At 41.0% G+C, this 22,436-nt stretch overlaps 1 protein-coding gene across 2 annotated transcripts in view; it reads left to right on the top strand.

Moving 5' to 3' along the window:
• LOC139557671 (cAMP-dependent protein kinase inhibitor gamma-like) overlaps window positions 1–22,436 on the top strand; it is a 36,855-nt gene that overhangs the window by 5,328 nt on the left and 9,091 nt on the right. The window contains exon 1 of one of the 2 annotated variants that reach the window (XM_071372759.1): window positions 21,413–21,557. The exons of the other annotated variant lie outside the window; for it this stretch is intronic. The gene's annotated coding sequence lies outside the window, so the exon portion shown is untranslated. Of the gene's footprint in view, window positions 1–21,412; window positions 21,558–22,436 lie in introns of those variants that run through there. 2 annotated transcript variants of the gene reach the window in all.

Genomic DNA, 22,436 nt, shown 5'->3' with positions numbered 1-22,436 from the left:
AGATGCAGTGCCTTAGACCGCTGTGTGTGTTAACTATTTAACTGTACAAGAATGCTTAAAAGGCCGCTAAAATTTTAAATATTGGATATCGGTATCGGCCAAAAATGTCATGTCAGTGCATCCCTAGTATTCAGGACTATCTTACACAATACAATATATGTTACTGGACGGAGAGAAGCGATCCAGAACTATAAGCATAGTGCCCACAGACCTCAGTCTAAAATGCGTAAAGCAATTGGTTGCTCTATATCAATCTCCAATCTATAGAAATATCCAGCATTTATGTGTACATTCATAACTATTAATGGGCATTATATTTTAGTCTTCTACTCCCTCTCTAATTATGGGAGATGTGTTTACACATTTGCAGGCTGAGTTTTTTTGTCAGTAGTCGCCTACTCAGTACTCCACTGACCTCTAACCATGTTCCATGCTCTGTAGTTAGACTAGGCTATAGGACGTTTGTTTTTTAGCTCCATCCCTGGCTGGGAACCACCCTTTCTTTCTTGTGACCAAGTGACTGTCAGGAAGAGAAGTAGTACTTATGCACAATTATATTATAGACACGCAGGCATACACACACACACACACACACACACACACACACACACACACACTCATCTATAGACCATAGATTTTTTATTAGTTTTGATCCGAATTAACTCCTTGTCTTTCATTTGTCGTGCACCATATGATTTTCATATTACCCTTCACTTTGGGTTTTTAGTAAGTCAAGATGTTTATTGGTTTAGCAAAATAACAGTGTGGGCTTAGTCATTTAAGGACATGTAAAAGAATGAAGGATAAGTGGGTATGATTGAGTCCCTCTTAGAATAACGTTAATGATCAACGTTAATATCCCATTAACATGTGTGGGTAACCAACTAGCAACGCAGATTTAATTGCTCCATAATTTTAATTTGCTACATTCAGGGTTGGGGAGTAACAAGTGCATTTAATCAGTTACATGAAATCTGATTACAAAAAACAAACTAATCAGTTACGTTTAGGGTTGCAAAGGGTTGGAAACTATCTGTTAAATTTCCGTACATTTTCCATGGGAAGTTAAGACCGGGTATTTTGGGAATATTGCTAAAACTCATCAAAAAAGTTAGCTTATAACGATGAACCTTTTTTTGTGGGATACACATAAGGCAATTCTAGGTCTTGTGGCATATTTTGGTTAAACTATCCCCAATTCAATGGAATTGTAACCCTCTGCATGCACAGTGCATTCTTCCATCACATGTACAGCTGATTCTCAAGATCTTGCACACTAATGAGATGCTGTTGATCCCACACTACTACACTGTCTGAACCAAGGACTACATGCTTTCTGGTAAGTTTTGATTACAATACTGGGTGGCGTGAATACATTTTATATGGCATAAATGCATTTATTTTATATTTTTTAACCTGTCTGGCTCCGGGGTTCCGCTAGCGGAACTCCTCCCACATTCCACTGAAAAGGCAGAGCGTGAAATTCAAAAAATATTTTTTAGAATTATTTAACTTTCACACATTAACAAGTCCAATACAGCAAATGAAAGATACACATCTTGTGAATCCAGCCAACATGTCCGATTTTTAAAATTTTTTACAGCGAAAACACCACGTATATTTATGTTAGCCCCCCACCAAATACAAAAAAGGACAGACATTTTTCACAGCACAGGTAGCATGCACAAAACCAACATAACTAACCAAGATCCAACCAAACTAACCAAGAAACAACTTCATCAGATGACAGTCCTATAACATGTTACACAATAAATCTATGTTTTGTTCGAAAAATGTGCATATTTGCGGTATAAATCAGTTTTACATTGCAGCTACCATCACAGCTACCGTCAAAAATAGCACCGAAGCAGCCAGAGTAATTATAGAGACCAACGTGAAATACCTAAATACTCGTCATAAAACATTTCTGAAAAATCGATGGTGTACAGCAAATTAAAGACAAACATCTTGTGAATCCAGCCAATATTTCCGATTTTTTTAAGTGTTTTACAGCGAAAACACAATATAGCATTATATTAGCTTACTACAATAGCCTACCACACTACCGCATTCATTCATCAAGGCACGTTAGCGATAGCAATAGGCACGTTAGCGATAGCGAATAAACCAGCAAAAGATATTAATTTTCACTAACCTTCATAAACCTTCATCAGATGACAGTCCTATAACATCAGGTTATACATACACTTATGTTTTGTTCGAAAATGTGCATATTTAGAGCTGAAATCAGTGGTTATACATTGTGCTAACGTAGCATCTTTTTTCCAGAATGTGCGGATATTTTTCTAAAACTCACCTATTTTGACCAAATAACTATTCATAAACATGACTAAAAAATACATGTTGTATAGGAAATGATAGATACACTAGTTCTTAATGCAATCGCCGTGTTAGAATTCTAAAAATAACCTCATTACGACATCCAGCTTATGTTATTTTTAATTTTTAATTTTAATTTTTTTTATTTCACCTTTATTTAACCAGGTAGGCTAGTTGAGAACAAGTTCTCATTTGCAACTGCGACCTGGCCAAGATAAAGCATAGCAGTGTGAACAGACAACACAGAGTTACACATGGAGTAAACAATAAACAAGTCAATAACATGGTAGAAAAAAAAGAGAATCTATATACAATGTGTGCAAAAGGCATGAGGTAGGCAATAAATCGAATAATTACAATTTAGCAGATTAACACTGGAGTGATAAATCATCAGATGATCATGTGCAAGAAGAGATACTGGTGTGCAAAAGAGCAGAAAAGTAAATAAATAAAAGCAGTATGGGGGGTGAGGTAGGTAAATTGGGTGGGTAGTTTACAGATGGACTATGTACAGCTGCAGCGATCGGTTAGCTGCTCGGATAGCAGATTTTTAAAGTTGTTGAGGGAGATAAAAGTCTCCAACTTCAGAGATTTTTGCAATTCGTTCCAGTCGCAGGCAGCAGAGAACTGGAAGGAAAGGCGTCCAAATTAGGTTTTGGCTTTAGGGATGATCAGTGAGATACACCTGCTGGAGCGCGTGTTGCGGGTGGGTGTAGCCATCGTGACCAGTGAACTGAGATAAGGCGGCACTTTACCTAGCATAGCCTTGTAGATGACCTGGAGCCAGTGGGTCTGACGACGAACATGTAGCGAGGGCCAGCCGACTAGGGCATACAGGTCGCAGTGGTGGGTCGTATAAGGTGCTTTAGTAACAAAACGAATGGCACTGTGATAAACTGCATCCAGTTTGCTGAGTAGAGTATTGGAAGCTATTTTGTAGATGACATCGCCGAAGTCGAGGATCGGTAGGATAGTCAGTTTTACTAGGGTAAGTTTGGCGGCGTGAGTGAAGGAGGCTTTGTTGCGGAATAGAAAGCCGATTCTTGATTTGATTTTGGATTGAAGATGTTTGATATGAGTCTGGAAGGAGAGTTTGCAGTCTAGCCAGACACCTAGGTACTTATAGATGTCCACATATTCTAGGTCGGAACCGTCCAGGGTGGTGATGCTAGTCGGGCGTGCGGGTGCAGGCAGCGAACGGTTGAAAAGCATGCATTTGGTTTTACTAGCGTTTAAGAGCAGTTGGAGGCCACGGAAGGAGTGTTGTATGGCATTGAAGCTCGTTTGGAGGTTAGATAGCACAGTGTCCAAGGAAGGGCCGGAAGTATATAGAATGGTGTCGTCTGCGTAGAGGTGGATCAGGGAATCGCCCGCAGCAAGAGCAACATCATTGATGTATACAGAGAAAAGAGTCGGCCCGAGAATTGAACCCTGTGGTACCCCCATAGAGACTGCCAGAGGACCGGACAACATGCCCTCCGATTTGACACACTGAACTCTGTCTGCAAAGTAGTTGGTGAACCAGGCAAGGCAGTCATTAGAAAAACCGAGGCTACTGAGTCTGCCGATAAGAATATGGTGATTGACAGAGTCGAAAGCCTTGGCCAGGTCGATGAAGACGGCTGCACAGTAATGTCTTTTATCGATGGCGGTTATGATATCGTTTAGTACCTTGAGCGTGGCTGAGGTGCACCCATGACCGGCTCGGAAACCGGATTGCACAGCGGAGAAGGTACGGTGGGATTCGAGATGGTCAGTGATCTGTTTGTTGACTTGGCTTTCGAAGACCTTAGATAGGCAGGGCAGGATGGATATAGGTCTGTAACAGTTTGGGTCCAGGGTGTCTCCCCCTTTGAAGAGGGGGATGACCGCGGCAGCTTTCCAATCCTTGGGGATCTCAGATGATACGAAGGAGAGGTTGAACAGGCTGGTGATAGGGGGTGCGACAATGGCGGCGGACAGTTTCAGAAATAGGGGGTCCAGATTGTCAAGCCCAGCTGATTTGTATGGGTCCAGGTTTTCCAGCTCTTTCAGAACATCTGCTATCTGGATTTGGGTAAAGGAGAAGCTGGGGAGGCTTGGGCGAGTAGCAGCGGGGGAGGCGGGGCTGTTGGCCAAGGTTGGAGTCGCCAGGAGGAAGGCATGGCCAGCCATTGAGAAATGCTTGTTGAAGTCTTCGATTATCACGGATTTATCGGTGGTGACCGTGTTACCTAGCCTCAGTGCAGTGGGCAGCTGGGAGGAGGTGCTCTTGTTCTCCATGGACTTTACAGTATCCCAGAACTTTTTGGAGTTAGAGCTACAGGATAGCTACAGGATAGTTATAGCGAGAGCGTGCCCAAAATCTGGGCGCTACCTAATAGTACACATGTTCGACAGATATATGAAATAGCATCATAAAATGGGTCCTACTTTTGATGATCTTCCATCAGAATGTTGTACAAGGGGTCCTTTGTCGTGAACAATCGTTGTTTGGTTTTAGAACGTCCTCTTCTCCAGTCAATTAGCACGGAAAGCTAGCAAAGTAGCGCGAAGCTCTCCTTCCTGAACAAAGGCACACAACGCAACACGCCTAACGTCCCAAAAAAAATTCAATAATCTAATAAGACTATATTGAAAAAACATACTTTACGATGATATTGTCACATTTATCAAATAAAATCAAAGCCGGAGATATTAGTGGTCTATAACGACAGCTTTCCAGAAGGCAATCCCAGGCTCCTTCTCGCGCTTTCCAGAAAACAGGAAATGGGTGACACGTCATGCCAAGAGCTTTTATTCCACCTCAGACCAAGATAAACACTCCATTTCTTCTCTCACTGACTATTGACATCTAGTGGAAGGTGTATGACGTGCATGTATACTAATACGTATCAAGCCCATTTTATAGGCAGGCCCTAGAACAGAGCATCGTTTTCAGATTTTCCACTTCCTGATCAGGAAGTTTGCTGCAAAATGAGTTCTGTTTTACTCACAGATATAATTCAAACGGTTTTAGAAACTAGAGTGTTTTCTATCCAATAGTAATAATAATATGCATATTGTACGAGCAAGAATTGAGTACGAGGCCGTTTAAATTGGGCACGATTTTCCCCCAAAGTGAAAACAGCGCCTTCTGTCCTCAACAGGTTAACTAGTTAACTATTTATCTGTACATGAAATTGTATTAGTTTTTTTAATTCTTTTTTTTCTAATCTTTACAGGAAAATGCCACGGGCACTATCTGATGTGTGGAGACATTTCATTGCAGCTAATGTAGAAAGAAAAGCTGTGTGCATTTGCAAATACTGTGTCAAATCATATGTGAAGAATGCAACAAGGATGCAGATTCATCTGGCCAAGTGCATAAAGTTCCCACAGCGCTCACAACAAGCAACCTCTGACAAAAGTTCCTCTACTTCTATTCGAGGTGAAAATGATGAATCAGACACCTTATCGATAGCAACAGCTCATGGTCCTCCTGGAATCAGACGTTTTTTTGACTCAATGGAGGAACGTAGTCATGGTCTTCCTGGAATCAGATGTTTTTTTGACTCGATGGAGGAACGTAGTCAGAGAGATGCTGATGAATGTCTTGCTCGAGCTGTGTCTGCAACTGGTTCACCTCTGATGCTCACAGGCAATGTGTATTGGAAGAGATTTCTAAATGTTCTTCACCCAGCATACACCCCTCCAACCAGACATGCTTTATCTACTCATTTGCTGGATGCAGAGTTCAACAGAGTTCAAGTGAAGGTCAAGCAAATCATAGAGAAAGCAGACTATTGCAATAATGTCTGATGGGTGGTTGAATGTTCGTGGGAATGGAATAATTAACTACATCTCCACCCCTCAACCAGTATTCTACAAGAGCACAGACACAAAGGACAACAGACACACTGGTCTCTACATTGCAGATGAGCTGAAGGCAGTCATCAATGACCTTGGACCACAGAAGGTATTTGCACTGATGACAGACAATGCTGTGAACATAAAGGCTGCTTGGTCTAAAGTGGAGGAGTCCTACCCTCACAGCACACCCATTGGCTGTGCTGCTCATGCATTGAATCTGCTCCGCAAGGACATCATGGCACTGAAAACAATGGATCCTCTACAAGAGAGCCAAGGAAATGGTTAGGTATGTTAGGTAAGGATCATATATAGCAGCAATCTACCTCACTGAGAAAAGTGAGAAGAATAAGATCACCACATTGAAGCTGCCCAGTAACACCCGTTGGGGTGGTGTTGCCATCATGTTTGACAGTCTCCTGGAGGGGAAGGAGTCTCCAAGAAATGGCCATATCACAGTCTGCTGATATGGACAGCCCCATCAAGAGTATCCTCCTGGGTGATGTATTTTGGGAGAGAGTGGTAAGCAACCTGAAACTCCTGAAAGCTATAGCATTAGCCATTGCACGGATTGAGGGAGACAATGCCATCCTGTCTGATGTTCAGACTGCTTGCAGATGTAAGAGAAGAAATCCGTACTGCCCTGCCCACTTAACTGTTGCTCCAAGCAGAGGAAATTGCAGTTCTGAAATGCATCAAAAAGCGTGAAGACTTCTGCCTGAAGCCCATCCACGCCGCAGCGTACATGTTGGACCCCAAGTATGCTGGTAAGAGCATCCTGTCTGGTGCAGAGATCAACAAGTCCTATGGTGGCATCACTACTGTGTCTCGCCACCTTGGCCTGGATGAGGGGAAGGTTCTTGGCAGTCTGGTGAAGTACACTTCCAAGTTAGGGCTTTGGGATGGAGATGAAACATGCCAACATATCTCATCAGCCACCTGGTGGAAGGGACTTTGTGGATCTGAGGATCTTTCCCCTGTTGACTCCATCATCCTCCAAATCCCACCAACATCAGCCACCTCAGAGCGCAACTGGTCCTTGTTTGGGAACACGCACACCAAAGCACGCAATTGGTGGCCATCCGGGCAAATTTTTGGCTTTTTGAGCCTGACAACGAGCCATCCTCAAGGTTGGAAAGTGACAGTGAAGATGAGGCCTCAGAGTCTGATGTTCAAGAGGTGGACATTGAGAAGGTCCAGGGAGAAGACATGGAAGCCTTAGAGAAAGACAACCAAAGCTTTAGTTTCAAGACTTTAGTTTCTATCATTTTACAGATGTATGTTGAAAACGTTTTTAGGAGATGCGATGGATCATTCAATATTCCCTTTTGTTGTTCAGTGAAATCATTCCATGTGAAGAGTCAACTCATTTAATTAAAGTTCAATTTGTAACTAAATTGTTTTTCTATTGGAAGGATTTAATCATTTGCAATTGTCTACTTATGATAAGGTAAAAGGTTTATGATTTTGTCTCCATTTGATATGGTAAATATATCCAATGCAAAAAACATCTACATTTAAATGGTATTCATTTGCATATATTCCCGTTAATTCCCACGGAAAGATTTCAATCAACTGAAATCTCATAATTAAAATTTCTCAAACATACAAGTATTAGACACCATTTTAAAGATAAACTTCTCATTAATCCAACCACTGTGTCCGATTTCAAAAAGCATTTTCGTCGAAAGCAGAACATATCATTATGTTAGGTCAGCAACTAGTCACAGAAAGCATACAGCCATTTTCCAACCAAAGAGAGGAGTCACAAAAAGCAGAAATAGAGAGAAAATGAATCACTAACCTTTATTATTCTTCATCAGATGACACTCCCGGGACAACATGTTACACAATACATGTATGTTTTGTTCGATCAAGTTCATATTTATATCCAAAAACCTCAGTTTACATTTGGCTTTGCCTCCAAAACATCCCGTGAATTTGCACAGAGCCACATCAATTTACAGAAATACTCATAATAAACTTTGATAAAAGATACAAGTATTATGCACAGAATTATAGATATACTTCTCCTTAATGCAACCGCTTTGTCAGATTTCAAAAAAGCTTTACGGAAAAAGCAAACCATGCAATAATCTGAGTACGGCGCCCAGAGACCAAAACAAGCCAAACATATACCCGCCATGTTGCGGAGTCAACAGAAGTCAGAAATAGCACTATAAATATTCACTTTGATGATCTTCATCAGAATGCACTCCCAGGAATCCCAGTTCCACAATAAATGTTTGATTTGTTCGATAACGTCCATAATTTGTCCAAATACCTCCTTTTTGTTCGTGCGTTTAGCCCAGTAATCCAAATGCTCAATGCGCGATCGCTTAGTTCAGACGAAAAGTAAAAAAAGTCATATTACAGTTCGTAGAAACATGTCAAACGAAGTATAGAATCAATCTTTCGGATTTTTTATCATAAATCTTCAATAATGTTCCAACCGGAGAATTCCTTTGTCTTCAGAAATGCAATGGAACTCAAGCTAACTCTCACGTGAACGCGCATGGTCAGCTCATGGCACTCTGGGAGAGACCTTACTCAATCCCCTCTCATTCGCCCCCACAGTAGAAGCATCAAACAATGTTCTAAAGACTGACATCTAGTGGAAGCCTTAGGAAGTGCAATTTGACCCCATAGACACTGTATATTCGATAGGCAAAGAGTTGAAAAACTACAAACCTCAGACATCCAAACGTTGAAATGCTGCCCCCTATCCCAAACAGGTTAAAGGTCAAATGCAGCTGTTTTTATCTCAATATCATTTCTGGGTTATAATTACCTTACTGTTGTTATGACTCTCCTGTGAGGATCCAGAAGATCAGGTTACAGTGGATCAGCTCTACAGAGCTCTCTCTCTCTTCCGCAGAGGGGGAAGAGTGATGGATGTGGGGGGTTTTATGACGCCGCACGTCGATCGTAAACCATACGCAGCAGACGATTCCTTTAGGGGCCTAGTTTGGGTGACTGGAATGTCTTTGTGTCTTACAAAGAGTTTTCCGCCCTAAACTACAACATCAAACCATGGACACTGGAACAATATATTTCAATATTTGAATATTGGGAATGATGAGAGATGGAATATGGAAAATGTCTATTTTGTGATGTTATTAAAAGGTGCATGAAGATGTTATAACGATTTTTTTTACTGCACCAGGGAACCCAGAGAGCGTGCGCACTTTTTACCCGAGGGTATAAAGCATTTGAGTTAAGAATTAACACATCAGACTAAAACGGACCACAGCTGCAGTGTGGGCTAAGATAGATGCGACCCCCAAAACGCAACACGAGATTGAAGACAAAAGAACCTCTTAACAATCAATGCTACGGTTGAGTAGGAGTATCTAAGAAGGTGAATTTAAGTAGGACCATCCAGTTATTCTCCTCAAATCATCGTTGCCTACACTGCTTTCATCACCACTCTGGGATCATCGGCTGATTAGCCGTCCTCAGGAGACCACTCTTCCAGAACGAGTGCAAGTACACAGACAACTAAGGACATTGTGACCTCTTGTGGACAATCAGAGATTTAAACCTGAGAACGAAAGACAAGGCCATCAGAGGGCCCAACAGAGACACACCAGGAAGACCTTCAGCGCGTAAATACATCATTACATTACTTCTTACCCAAAGGAACGGCAGTTCGGGGCAAGGTATTAGTGCTAAACTAAGCGTAGTTTACAAATATATCCAAGTGTTGCTTGTCTTTCTCTCCTGCTCTCTCTTTAAATCTCCATCTAGTGTAACAAGAGTCATTTTGTTTGTCCACTAGGGATTTATTGTTGTTTTAAGTTCATTCTGGAGACGGTAACTCGTTAAATAAACTTTTCCCGTGGTGCCCTAAATTCCTAATGAGTTAATTGTTACATGACTAATTTAATAGCGTCATAATTAAACGTAGTAGGTAATTATTCAATGAATAACAGTCATCACATTAATGATAGTCACGTCACAACTCTGTGATTGTTTTCAATTAAAATGGTCAAAAATAAACAGCTTCTTAGCAAAGCGCAATTTCTCAAACAAGAATTTTGCTAGGGCTGTCTGAGATTGGTTTGAGTAAAACAATATAAAAAAAGTAGCTGTCTATTAACCAATTCACCAGGCAGGCCAAAACTCCATTCCACCAAAACAGGCTGAAATTTCAGGCAGTGTTTTCCAACGGCTCTTATCGCATTATCATAATTTTCACAATTTCACCATAGTATTCCTTCCTCAGTGTGTAAATATATACTTTATAAAACACAGAAAAAAAACATGTTTTGGACTGCACTGGGCCTTTAAGGGGAAGGTAATCCGATTAGTTACTGATTTTGGGTAATCCAAAAGTTACATTACTGATTATAATTTTGAACAGGTAACTAGTAATCGTAACAGATTTAATTTAGTAAGTAATTTACCTAACCCTGAATTAGTGCAGAGCTGGTTTCATTATTTATACCATATTTGGAAACCACATGTTTGACTCGGTTCCATTAATTCCGTTCCAGCTATTTCAATTAGCCTGTTTTCCTATAGCTCCTCCCACCAGCCTCCTCTGCAAACCATAATGATTACCCAAGTCTGCTGATTTTTAAAGCTAGCTACTAATGGGGAATGTTATGCTTTTACTTCAACTCTTCTCATTTTCTACTCAGCAAATTGAATCACAGGACCCCTGCATCCACATCCTGGTAGATTTGTGGGAGAGCACAAGGTTAGAGGCAACGATGCAGCTGTGTGGGATTGCAGCTTGGCAAGCCAGTGTCAGAAATGGATGAGGCCATCTCTACAATAATTCCCAGGGAAAGGAGGAGAAATATAATTATGCTGTTGGTTGGCTCTATAGAGGAGTATCTGAACTGTAGATCTCTACAGGTACAGTAACTGGCAAAAATAAAGGAAACATTTGAGTAAATGAGGGATTCAAAGTATATTGAAAGCAGGTGCTTCCACACAGGTGTGATTCCTGAGTATGGTTGGCTGCAGCCCAATATGGTGATCGGAGTGTGGGTGTGTCAAGGATTTGGTGTATGGAAAGTGATTTAGCTTATTGGGCAGATTTGTTGCCACTTAAGACCGTTTTGCGTGGCTGCATGACGAGTCCAAAGCCGGTGACCAGTAGGGTGCTTCATACTGGGTATCACGGTCAGTAGGGTGCTTCATACTGGGTATCACGGTCAGTAGGGTGCTTCATACTTGGTATCACGGTCAGTAGGGTGCTTCATACTGGGTATCACGGTCAGTAGGGTGCTTCATACTGGGTATCACGGTCAGTAGGGTGCTTCATACTGGGTATCACGGTCAGTAGGGTGCTTCATACTGGGTATCACGGTCAGTAGGGTGCTTCATACTGGGTATCACGGTCAGTAGGGTGCTTCATACTGGGTATCACGGTCAGTAGGGTGCTTCATACTGGGTATCACGGTCAGTAGGGTGCTTCATACTGGGTATCACGGTCAGTAGGGTGCTTCATACTGGGTATCACGGTCAGTAGGGTGCTTCATACTGGGTATCACGGTCAGTAGGGTGCTTCATACTGGGTATCACGGTCAGTAGGGTGCTTCATACTGGGTATCACGGTCAGTAGGGTGCTTCATACTGGGTATCACGGTCAGTAGGGTGCTTCATACTGGGTATCACGGTCAGTAGGGTGCTTCATACTGGGTATCACGGTCAGTAGGGTGCTTCATACTGGGTATCACGGTCAGTAGGGTGCTTCATACTGGGTATCACGGTCAGTAGGGTGCTTCATACTGGGTATCACGGTCAGTAGGGTGCTTCATACTGGGTATCACGGTCAGTAGGGTGCTTCATACTGGGTATCACGGTCAGTAGGGTGCTTCATACTGGGTATCACGGTCAGTAGGGTGCTTCATACTGGGTATCACGGTCAGTAGGGTGCTTCATACTGGGTATCACGGTCAGTAGGGTGCTTCATACTGGGTATCACGGTCAGTAGGGTGCTTCATACTGGGTATCACGGTCAGTAGGGTGCTTCATACTGGGTATCACGGTCAGTAGGGTGCTTCATACTGGGTATCACGGTCATGTCGGCGGTGGCAGCCAACCTGGTAATTTGTAGGATAGCATCTACACAATAAATAACTACAATTGATAACGTCTAGATGTTGCCTTGATACATACAGTTGAAGTGGGAAGTTTACATACAGCTTAGCCAAATACATTTAAACTCAGTTTTCACAATACCTGACATTTAATCCTAGTAAAAATTCCCTGTCTTAGGTCAGTTAGGATCACCACTTTATTTTAAGAATGTGAAATGTCAGAATAATAGTAGAGAGAATAATTTATTTCAAACTTTCATCACATTCCCAGTGGGTCAGAAGTTTACATACACTCAATTAGTATTTGGTAGCATTTCCTTTAACTTATTTAATATAGGTCAAATGTTTCGGGTAACCTTCTACAAGTTTCCCACAATAAGTTTGGTGAATTTTGACCCATTCCTCCTGACAGAGCTGGTGTAACTGAGTCAGGATGTAGGCCTCCTTGCTCGCACACACTTTTTCAGTTATGCCGACAAATATTCTATAGTATTGAGGCCAGGACTTTGTGATGGCCACTCCAATACCTTGACTTTGTTGTCCTTAAGCCATTTTGCTACAACTTTGGAAGTATGCTTGGGGTAATTGTCCATTTGGAAGACCCATTTGCGACCAAGCATTAACTTCCTGACTAATGTCTTGAGATGTTGCTTCAATATATCCACACAATTGTTCTCCCTCATGATGCCATCTATTTTGTGAAGAGCACCAATCCCTCCTGCAACAAAGCACCCCTACAACATGATGCTGCCACCCCCGTGCTTCACGGTTGGGATGGTGTTCTTCGGCTTGCAAGCCTCCCCCTTCTTACTCCAAACATAATGGTCATTATGGCCAGACAGTTTTTTTTTGTTTCATCAGACCAGAGGACATTTCTCCAAAGAGTACGATCTTTGTCCCCATGTGCAGTTGCAAACCGTAGTCTGGCTTTTTTATGGTGGTTTTGGAGCAGTGTCTTCTTCCTTGCTGAGCAGCCTTTCAGGTTCTGTCGATATAGGACCCGTTTTACTGTGGATATAGATACTTGTTTCCTCCCAGCATCTTCACAAGGTCCTTTGCTTTGTTCTGGGATTGATTTGCACTTTTTGCACCAAAGCACGTTCATCTCTAGGAGACAGAATGCGTCTCTTTCCTGAGCGGTATGACGGCTGCGTGGTCCCATGGTGTTTATACTTGCGTACTATTGTTTGTACAGATGAACGTGGTACATTCAGACATTTGGAAATTGCTCCGAAGGTTGATCCAGACTTATGGAGGTCTACAATTGTTTTTCTGAGGTCTTGGCTGATTTCTTTGGATTTTCACATGATGTCAAGCAAAGAGCCACTGAGTTTGAAGGTAGGCCTTGAAATACATCCACAGGTACACTTCCAATTGACTCAAATTATGTTAATTAGCCTATCAGAAGCTTCTAAAGCCATGACATCATTTCTGGAATTTTCCAAGCTGTTTAAAGGCACAGTCAACTTAGTGTATGTAAACTTCTGACCCACTGGAATTGTGATACAGTGAAATAATCTGTCTGTAAACAATTGTTGTAAAAATTACTTGTGTCATGCACAAAGTTGATGTCCTAACCGACTTGCCAAAACTATAGTTTGTTAACAAGAAATTTGTGGAGTGGATAGCAGTAAAACCTTGAAATCAGCCCTTGCCTTAACAGGAAGCCAGTGTAGGGAGGCTAGCACTGGAGTAATATGATACAATTTTGGGGTTCTAGTCAGGATTCTAGCAGCCGTATTTAGCACTAACTGCAGTTTATTTAGTGCTTTATCCGGGTAGCTGGAAAGTAGAGCATTGCCGTAGTCTAACCTAGAAGTAACAAAAGCATGGATTAATTTTTCTGCATCATTTTTGGACAGAACGTTTCTGTGAGCAAACCTGACTCAGTTACACCAGCTCTGTCAGGAGGAATGGGCCAAAATTCACCCAACTTATTGTGGGAAGCTTGTGGAAGGCTGCCCAAAACGTTTGACCCAAGTTAAACAATTTAAAGGCAATGCTACCAAATACTCATTGAGTGTATGTAAACTTCTGACCCACTGGGAATGTGATGAAAGAAATACAAGCTGAAATAAATGATTCTCTACTATTATTCTGACATTTCACATTCTTAAAGTAAAGTGGTGATCCTAACTGACCTAAGACAGGGAATTCTTACTAGGATTAAATGTCATGAATTGTGAAACTGAGTTTAAATTTATTTGGCTAAGGTGTATGTAAACTTCTGACTTCAACTGTACGTAGCAGGGTGTTTTTAGTCATCTAATGATGTAAAGGAAAAAACAAGACCCTGTTCCTGATTGCCTTATTTAGCCACAGTTAGGGCTTTTACGGTAACCGTATTACTGCCACACTGAATATTTAGTCTTGGTAATTAGGCATCTCCAAGCTCTGATGCTGCTGATGGTCATTAGTGTCCTAACAAACTTTCTAACTGTGGTACTCAGTACTGTGTTGTCCCTCTAACCACTCTGACATCAATGCAAATGTGTCAAATCTAATCAAACACTTAATGGGAGCACATGAGCTCATGTTGTGCAACATTTCTATAGGCTATGCCTACTATATTTATTTCTCAACTTTCCTAATATAATGCACATGGCTTCTCATTACAACAGGAGTATAGCCTACCTGGCTGTCATGAAAATGAACCACGGGAAAAGCGCCCTCCATTCGCTATGTAAGTGTGTAGATGACATGTATATATTGCCCTTGTTTTGGAACAGGGGCATGATAGTGGTCCATTCTAAATCCGTTGCGTCCCTGACGTTTCTATCTTCACTTGTAGCCCGTGAGAAAGACCCGATCAAGTGACGGAGAGACATGTGAGTGAAAGGTGCTTCAGAGCACGCAGCCAGGAGAAGGGAATTATAATTATTATATTAAGCCCAAGGGCACAGCGGCCCCTGGCCGCAAAAGGCATGGATTTTTTTAGGCGGCATTACAGACACCCAAAGGGGATGCCGCCGGGAAATTCGAGGCATTATCAAGTGTTTGTCAAATTGTGATTGAGAGACTGATGAAGTGTGTACAGCCTGCGCAAAAAAACTAAGCAGAGCTCCTGCCTTTCATGTGACTTTTCAAATCATCATTAGTCGCATCATGCAGCCTTACAATGTATTAAAATCATAACATATAGCCTAACGTTTATAACAACTAAAGTTACATTATAACTCTAAATTAACCGCATAGGGTTACTTATTTCTTTGTTAACCACTCAACACAGAATAGCCGCATGTGCGCACTCCCTCAAATCGTTTGGAGAAAATATCCTATTTTATTCAGCTATGTTCAATTGTATTCTTCATACTATAAAATAATGCTATGGAATTCTAAGCAATTCTTGTCTGCTAAATTAATTAGTGTAGCCCACAGCCATATGGCATAGCCAGATCAGGGCCTAACATAAGGACAATTCAGTGTATGCTATTCTGTTCTTCTGAAATAGACTACATTTTCTTCATATCATGTTTCTTTAGACCTGTCAAAAATAAATAATGGATTTATTGTGATGGTGTAGGCTTTATTACATGGATTTATTATACTTTTTAAAATGTAGATGTTCTCAAGGTCTGCATCAGTGGCTTGTAGGCTATGCGTGGACGCTAGGAGATGCTAAATGTGTTGATGTTAATTAATGGTCAATTACCGTGAGACCGGCAGTTATTTTCTTGACAATCACCGGCTGACAAAATGTAATGACAGTCACAGCCCTAGCCACAATCACAATAAACATGCATTATCTTCTCCCTCCCCTGTTTATGCTTAGTAGATGTGAGCAATGGTGGTCCCGTTTCAGTCTGTTCAGTCTCTCACATCCTTTTTTTTTAGATTTGAACTCTGATCGCACTCACACACACACGGAAAATACCATAAAGAACTGGACCTGACAACCCACCTGCTTCCTGTCCTGTTAAGGTCCTATGTTGTTAAAGGCCCAGTGCAGTTCAACATTTTCCTATGTTTTATATACAGTGCCTTCAGAAAGTATTCACACCCCTAAACTTTTTCTACACTACAGCCTGAATTTAAAATGGATTAAATTGAGATTGTGTCAATGGCCTACACACAATATCCCATCAAATGTGTAATTATGTTTGTACATATTTTTTACAAATAAATGAACAGGTGAAATGTCTTGAGGCAATAAGTATTCCATCCCTTTGTTATGGCAAGCCTAAATAAGTTCAGGAGTAAAAATTTGCTTAACAAGTCACAAAGTTGCATGGGCTCACTCTGTGTGCAATAATAGTGTTTAACATGATTTTTGAATGACTACCTCATCTCTGTACCTTACACATACAATTATCTGTAAGGTCCCTCAGTCGAGCAGTGAATTTCAAACACAGATTCAACCACAAAGACATGGGAGGTTTTTCAATACCTTGCAAAGAAGGGCACCTATTGGTAGATGGGTAAAAAAACAGACATTGAATATCCCTTTGAGCATGGTGAAGTTATTAATTACACTTTGGATGGTGTATCAATACACCCAGTCACCACAAAGATACAAGCGTCCTTCCTTACTCCGTTGCCAGAGAGGAAGGAAACCGCTCAGGGATTTCACCATGAGGCCAATGGTGACTTTAAACCAGTTAGAGAGTTAAAGTGATAGGATAAAACTGAGGATGGATCAACAATATTGTAGTTACTCCACAATACTAACCTAAATGATGGAGTGAAAAGAAGGAAGCCTGTACAGAATACAAATATTCCAAAACATTCATCCTGTTTGCAATAAGGCACTAAAGTAAAACTGCAAAAAATGGGGCAAAGAAATTAACTTTTTGTCCTGAATACAGTTATGTTTGGAGAAAATACAACACTGAGTACCACTCTTCATATTTTCAAGCATAGAATTGGCTGCATCATATTGTGGGTATGCTTGTCATCGGCCAGGACTAAGGAGTTTTTTGGGGGGGGGATAAAAATAAACAGAATATAGCTAAGCACAGGTGACATCCTAGAGGAAACCTGGTTCAGCATGCTTTCCAACAGACACTGGGAGACAAATTCACCTTTCAACAGGACAATAACCTAAAATACAAGGGCAAATATACAGTGGAGTTGCTTACCAAGATGACATTGAAATGTAAAAATTATGATAATGCCCTTTTAGAGTAAGAGCTGTTTGAGAATAACACCTGAAATTTCAGGCTGTTCTGGTGGGAGGGAATGTTGGCATGCCTGGTGACATCACCAGGTGGTAAATAAGTTAATAGACCAAAGAGGATATTAGTAAATGTTTTGAGTATACATGTCATACTGAACATTAATCTTGCACATTTTCAACATGGTTAGGTAGGCCTTATAACATTCCATTGTGCTGATCAGTTTTTGTTTAGACGGCTAAAAAAGTTGCATCACATCTTAAATAAATAAATAAAAACGGCACATTGTACCTTCCGTCACAGTTGTTTTAGGAACATTAATATCTGGAGCCTTATCCTTGCCAGCAATGGTGTAAAGTACTAAAAGTAAAAAATACTTTCAAGGACTACTTTTTTGCGGTATCTGTACTTTTATATTTTAGACAAATTTTACTTCTACATTCCAAAAGAAAATAATGTACTTTTTACTCCATACATTTTCCCTGACACCCAAAAGTACTCATTACATTTTGAATGCTTAGCAGGACAGGAAAATTTGAAAATGTACACACTTATCAAGAGAACATCCCTGGTCGTCCCTACTGCCTCTGATCTGGTGGATTCGCTAAACACACAGACATCATTTACCAAACGAAGCATGAGTTATACGTATATTTCAGCAATTACATTTACTTTTGATACTTAAGTATATTCAAAACCAAATAATTTTAGACTTAAGTAGTATTTTACTGGGCGACTTGTACTAGTGTCATTTTCTATTAAGTTTTACTTTTACTCAAATATGACAATTGGGTACTTTTTCCACTACTGCGCCCCAGTGCGTTCCTGGGTGCGTCCGAAATGGCACCCTATTTCGGATCTAGTGCACTACTTTTAACCAGAGCCCTATGTGGATAAGGAATAAAGTGCCATTTCAGATGCCCCTGTGTCTCACCATATGGGTGTCTTGGCTCATTAGCCTGGTTTTCCTCTAAACTCATTCTGCACCAGGAGAGAAGAACATCTGGGTTTCATGGAGTACTTCCCACAGTCTCTGGAAAAAAACATACCATTTTTATCCTTATTCAACTTTGTCACAATAGTAAATCAATTCTGATTTAGCAGCATGGGGAAAGGGCAACATCCAATATGTGTGTGTTTTATGAAGATGAGTGCTTTGGACCGTTTACAGCAGCAGTTGTCTTCTAAAGCTGGTAACCCCTGCTGCTGATGGCACCTCAGCTGTGATGTGTGGCTGAGTCCTATACACACACACTGTGATGTGTGGCTGAGTCCTACACACACACACACACACACACACACACACTGTGATGTGCGGCTGAGTCCTACACACACACTGTGATGTGCGGCTGAGTCCCACACACACACACACACACTGTGATGTGTGGCTGAGTCCTACACACACACACACACACACACACTGTGATGTGTGGCTGAGTCCTACACACACACACACACTGGGGAATCCCCTTACTGTTTAGGCTGGGTTTGGCATGTTTCTACAGTACACTCATTGTCATGCATCTGGCTGACAGTGTGGGGTCATCTACACAGATCTATAATGCATTCTGGACAAGAGAAGAGAGTAGAAGGGAATTATTAATTTCAGTTCATTTACAGCTCTACTTCCACTCATGGGCACCATTCATCTGCTGCTTTGCCCTCAAGTGTGTGTGTGTGTGATGCTTTGCCTTAAAGTGTGAAGCCACTATACTCTATTGTGGCCATGTGGTGTGGTTCCATTGAGAAGACACGGTGGGCCATACATTGTCATTTAAACCTGGTCCACAGGGACTGATATTGACCCAGCTTTAGGCAGTCTGTAAGACACTGAACTATGCCAAGAGAACAGAACAGACTGGCCTACTGTACAAGATGTATTCTACCTGTATTGTGACATGATTTATTCTTGTTATTCTTGTTAACTTTGCCATCTGGTTTTGGGCGTCAAGTAGGATTCTGCTTTGCCTTGACGAACCTGTGAAGCAAGATTCATATTGAACTGTCTGTTCTTTCCACATTACGTTTCGGGTAAAAAAGAAAATGAACGTCGTGCTCCTTTAAATAAATAAAAAGATCTTTGGCCTACTATGGTTTTAGAATATTTTAAAACAACGTGAGTGTATATGATGTCAGGGCTGAAATTGATGTGTTACAGTAGCCTAGATTATGTAGCTTTTTATTCAGTGGGCCTGGGAGCAGCAAGTTATTCAGTGAAGCAGTGAGTTATTCAGGGAGCAGTAAGTTACTTGAATAGGCACCTTGAGAATATGTGGAAGTTATGAAGGACTTTCTGAGATGTGGTGAGTTGTCATGTGAGGGACGATGGGTGAAGCCTCTGATGTCATCCTCCAACCGAAGGTCCTAAAGCGGAAGGGTTGTGTTCATTAGGGTCGTTTTGAAACGTATCATTTCCAACAGAACTTGTCAATGATGGCGGAAAAATGTTTTGCTACTAAACACGACCCAGTCTGCACACTGTGACTCCACGGCCCCTGGGCCTCCCTGTCACTGATACTCCATTACAGCACTGCTCTGCTCACGCCACCACTCACTGTCAACACACAATGATTCAAATTATCGTTCAAGAAATGCAAATTAAATATCGAGTTGTTTTTGACAGTTGTGAAGTGTTGGCTCTGCTGCATGTCAAGATTATCCTGCATCTAAGGCTTGTTTTGATTTAACAGTAACTTTTTAAAGTAGATTTACACATCAAGCTAGCTCGATTATCTATTGTTTTATTCATCAGTTCATTGTCACTTTGATGCTAATAGTTGCTTTTGTTTTATGCAGGCTTTGGTCATACCTTTTTAATCTCTCCTTGAGCTGTTAGAAAGATACAACAACTGAATGGGATTAGTGATGGGGAACAACACTTAGATACACTTTCTTTTATATGTATCTGCCTTTCAACATGTTTCTACAGCATCAAAGGGGGAAAACGGATTGTATCAAATAGTATTGTCCCTTACTGATGGTCTGTACTCTGTAGCTATGGGAACAATTTGGCTGAGATTTACATAGTGAGCAATGAGGGCAGCTGCAGTTGTAAAGTGCTGTAAATCCCTAGTGATACTTTAAATAAAACTTGGCAAAGATGTCAGAGCCTCAGCCTCCCTCCTCTCCTTCAGTCAGTCAGGGGAATGCCTTACTTGACAAACGCAAACTGCTGGAAGTTCTCTCTCCAGGCTAGCTTTCTGTCTCACAACTTGTACTACTCACTACCAGGGGAAATGAAGTCTTCGCACACAGGTCCGGCGGCCTCATAAAAATATGAATATTAAAGTCCATCAAATTTTATTTCTCACGTGCCGAATACAACTGGTGTAGACCTTACAGTGAAATGCTTACTTACAAGCCCTTAACCAACATTGCAGTTTTTAAAAAAATACTCTGTTTAGTGTTCATTCTATTTTCGATTTGGTAACAGAATGAAGCGTTTTAATCACTTAAATCATAAACCAAATTGTTATCAGTAAAAACACTAATTGATAGGTCTACATTACTTCTGTGAACTTTGATTATCCTTCGTCTTGAGGGGGAGATTAGAAAATATATATTTTTAAATATGTGGGTTTTTGGTAACCGAATGACAAGACACTAGGCAATATTTCTTACTTACAATTTTTTTTCAAGACCCCTTTTCCATCTGTTTGACCAGAAATCAAAGCCTTTGCTTATTCCACATTTTTGGGATGGAAAATGGTTGAAAAATGTATATGCCTTAATTTCTCAAAAATATACTGTAGACTTAGCATCCATGAACTTCACATTTTAGTGCTCATGGGAATTTTACATGGAAAGGCCCATATACTGAGATGGGGCACATACTCACCACCAGTATTCAATAGACAAGGTTTTATTTATTTATGTATGAAAGAAACGGAAGAACCGTGTAGGACAACAATACTAATCTGGCTGTCTGGAGGAAATACAACACCCCAGTGTTGTGGAGTGGGCTGGTAGTCAATGCAGGCAGCAGCTGCTGAAGGCATGAGAACGGACAGCACCCAGACACTCCCAGTGTTTCATTGACGCCCAGGCTTAGAGGAGGGAAGGGAAGGAGTGGAGGGAGGCACTGTGCCATAGCTGAGACACACTTGGCTATCTTTCCCAGAGAGAGCCTCAATGGACGGCTGCCTGCTTTACACATAGTCTTCTGGGTTCTGTAAAACTGGAGTTTGTGTAGCTACTCTCTTCACTGCTGATTATTTTGGTAAGCTGGAGAACTACCATATTTCTTTCTGAACATTCTGATTTGAATGTGCCATATGGTTAGATTTTTTTTATTTTTAGAAAGGCTGTTTGGCTGGACAGGAATGTTAGGACAGTTGAGTGTCCTACTCAGCTGGTTGCTCAGGGTTTCCTGTTTTGTTTTGCATCCCTATTTCAGAAAATAATACATTTTATTCTGCTGTTAAAATTGTCCTTCCAAATGGGCTGCTGTTTTGATCATTCTTATTGTCTCACTAACATGGTTAGCCTATAATAATGACATCTTAATGCCTTTTTACTATAGCTTAAATATATATCGAACAGATCCCCAAAGCAACCAGGCAGGAGAGAATAGTCACGCAAGATTATCTTGTTGCTATGAGAGACAGTTGGATTCAGTCATGTGTAGCCTAGCTTTCCTCTCTGTCAATAAATGCAGTGAAATTAGTTGACAGTTTCCAAATTGGGCAGGATACAGCCTTAATGGGTTTAGAAGACAGTGAGGCGGTGTTTCTTTGTGCGGGTTATTACAGATAATGTGAGCTTATTACACAGTGATTTAAAAAACTGGTGGGATTGGACCAGCCTCTCTCCCTAATGGATCAGTGAGAGCACTGAGTCATATTCATTCTGTTCCCTAGCTGATCACAGGCACAGGTTGATGATGATATTGGTGTGTGTGTGGCGGTCCTATTACATTATTTTATATAAACTCAGAAAAAAAAGAAACGTCCTCTCACTGTCAACTGCGTTTATTTTCAGCAAACTTAACATAGATATTAGATATTTGTATGAACATAACAAGATTCAACAACTGAGACATAAACTGAACAAGTTCCACAGACACGTGACAAGTTCCACAGACACATTCAACAGAAAT

This window comes from Salvelinus alpinus, chromosome 28 (genome assembly GCF_045679555.1).
Source record: "Salvelinus alpinus chromosome 28, SLU_Salpinus.1, whole genome shotgun sequence".
NCBI lineage: Eukaryota > Metazoa > Chordata > Actinopteri > Salmoniformes > Salmonidae > Salvelinus > Salvelinus alpinus.
The sequence above is the reverse complement of the archived record's forward strand: the minus strand, read 5'-3'. Positions and strand labels throughout refer to the sequence as shown.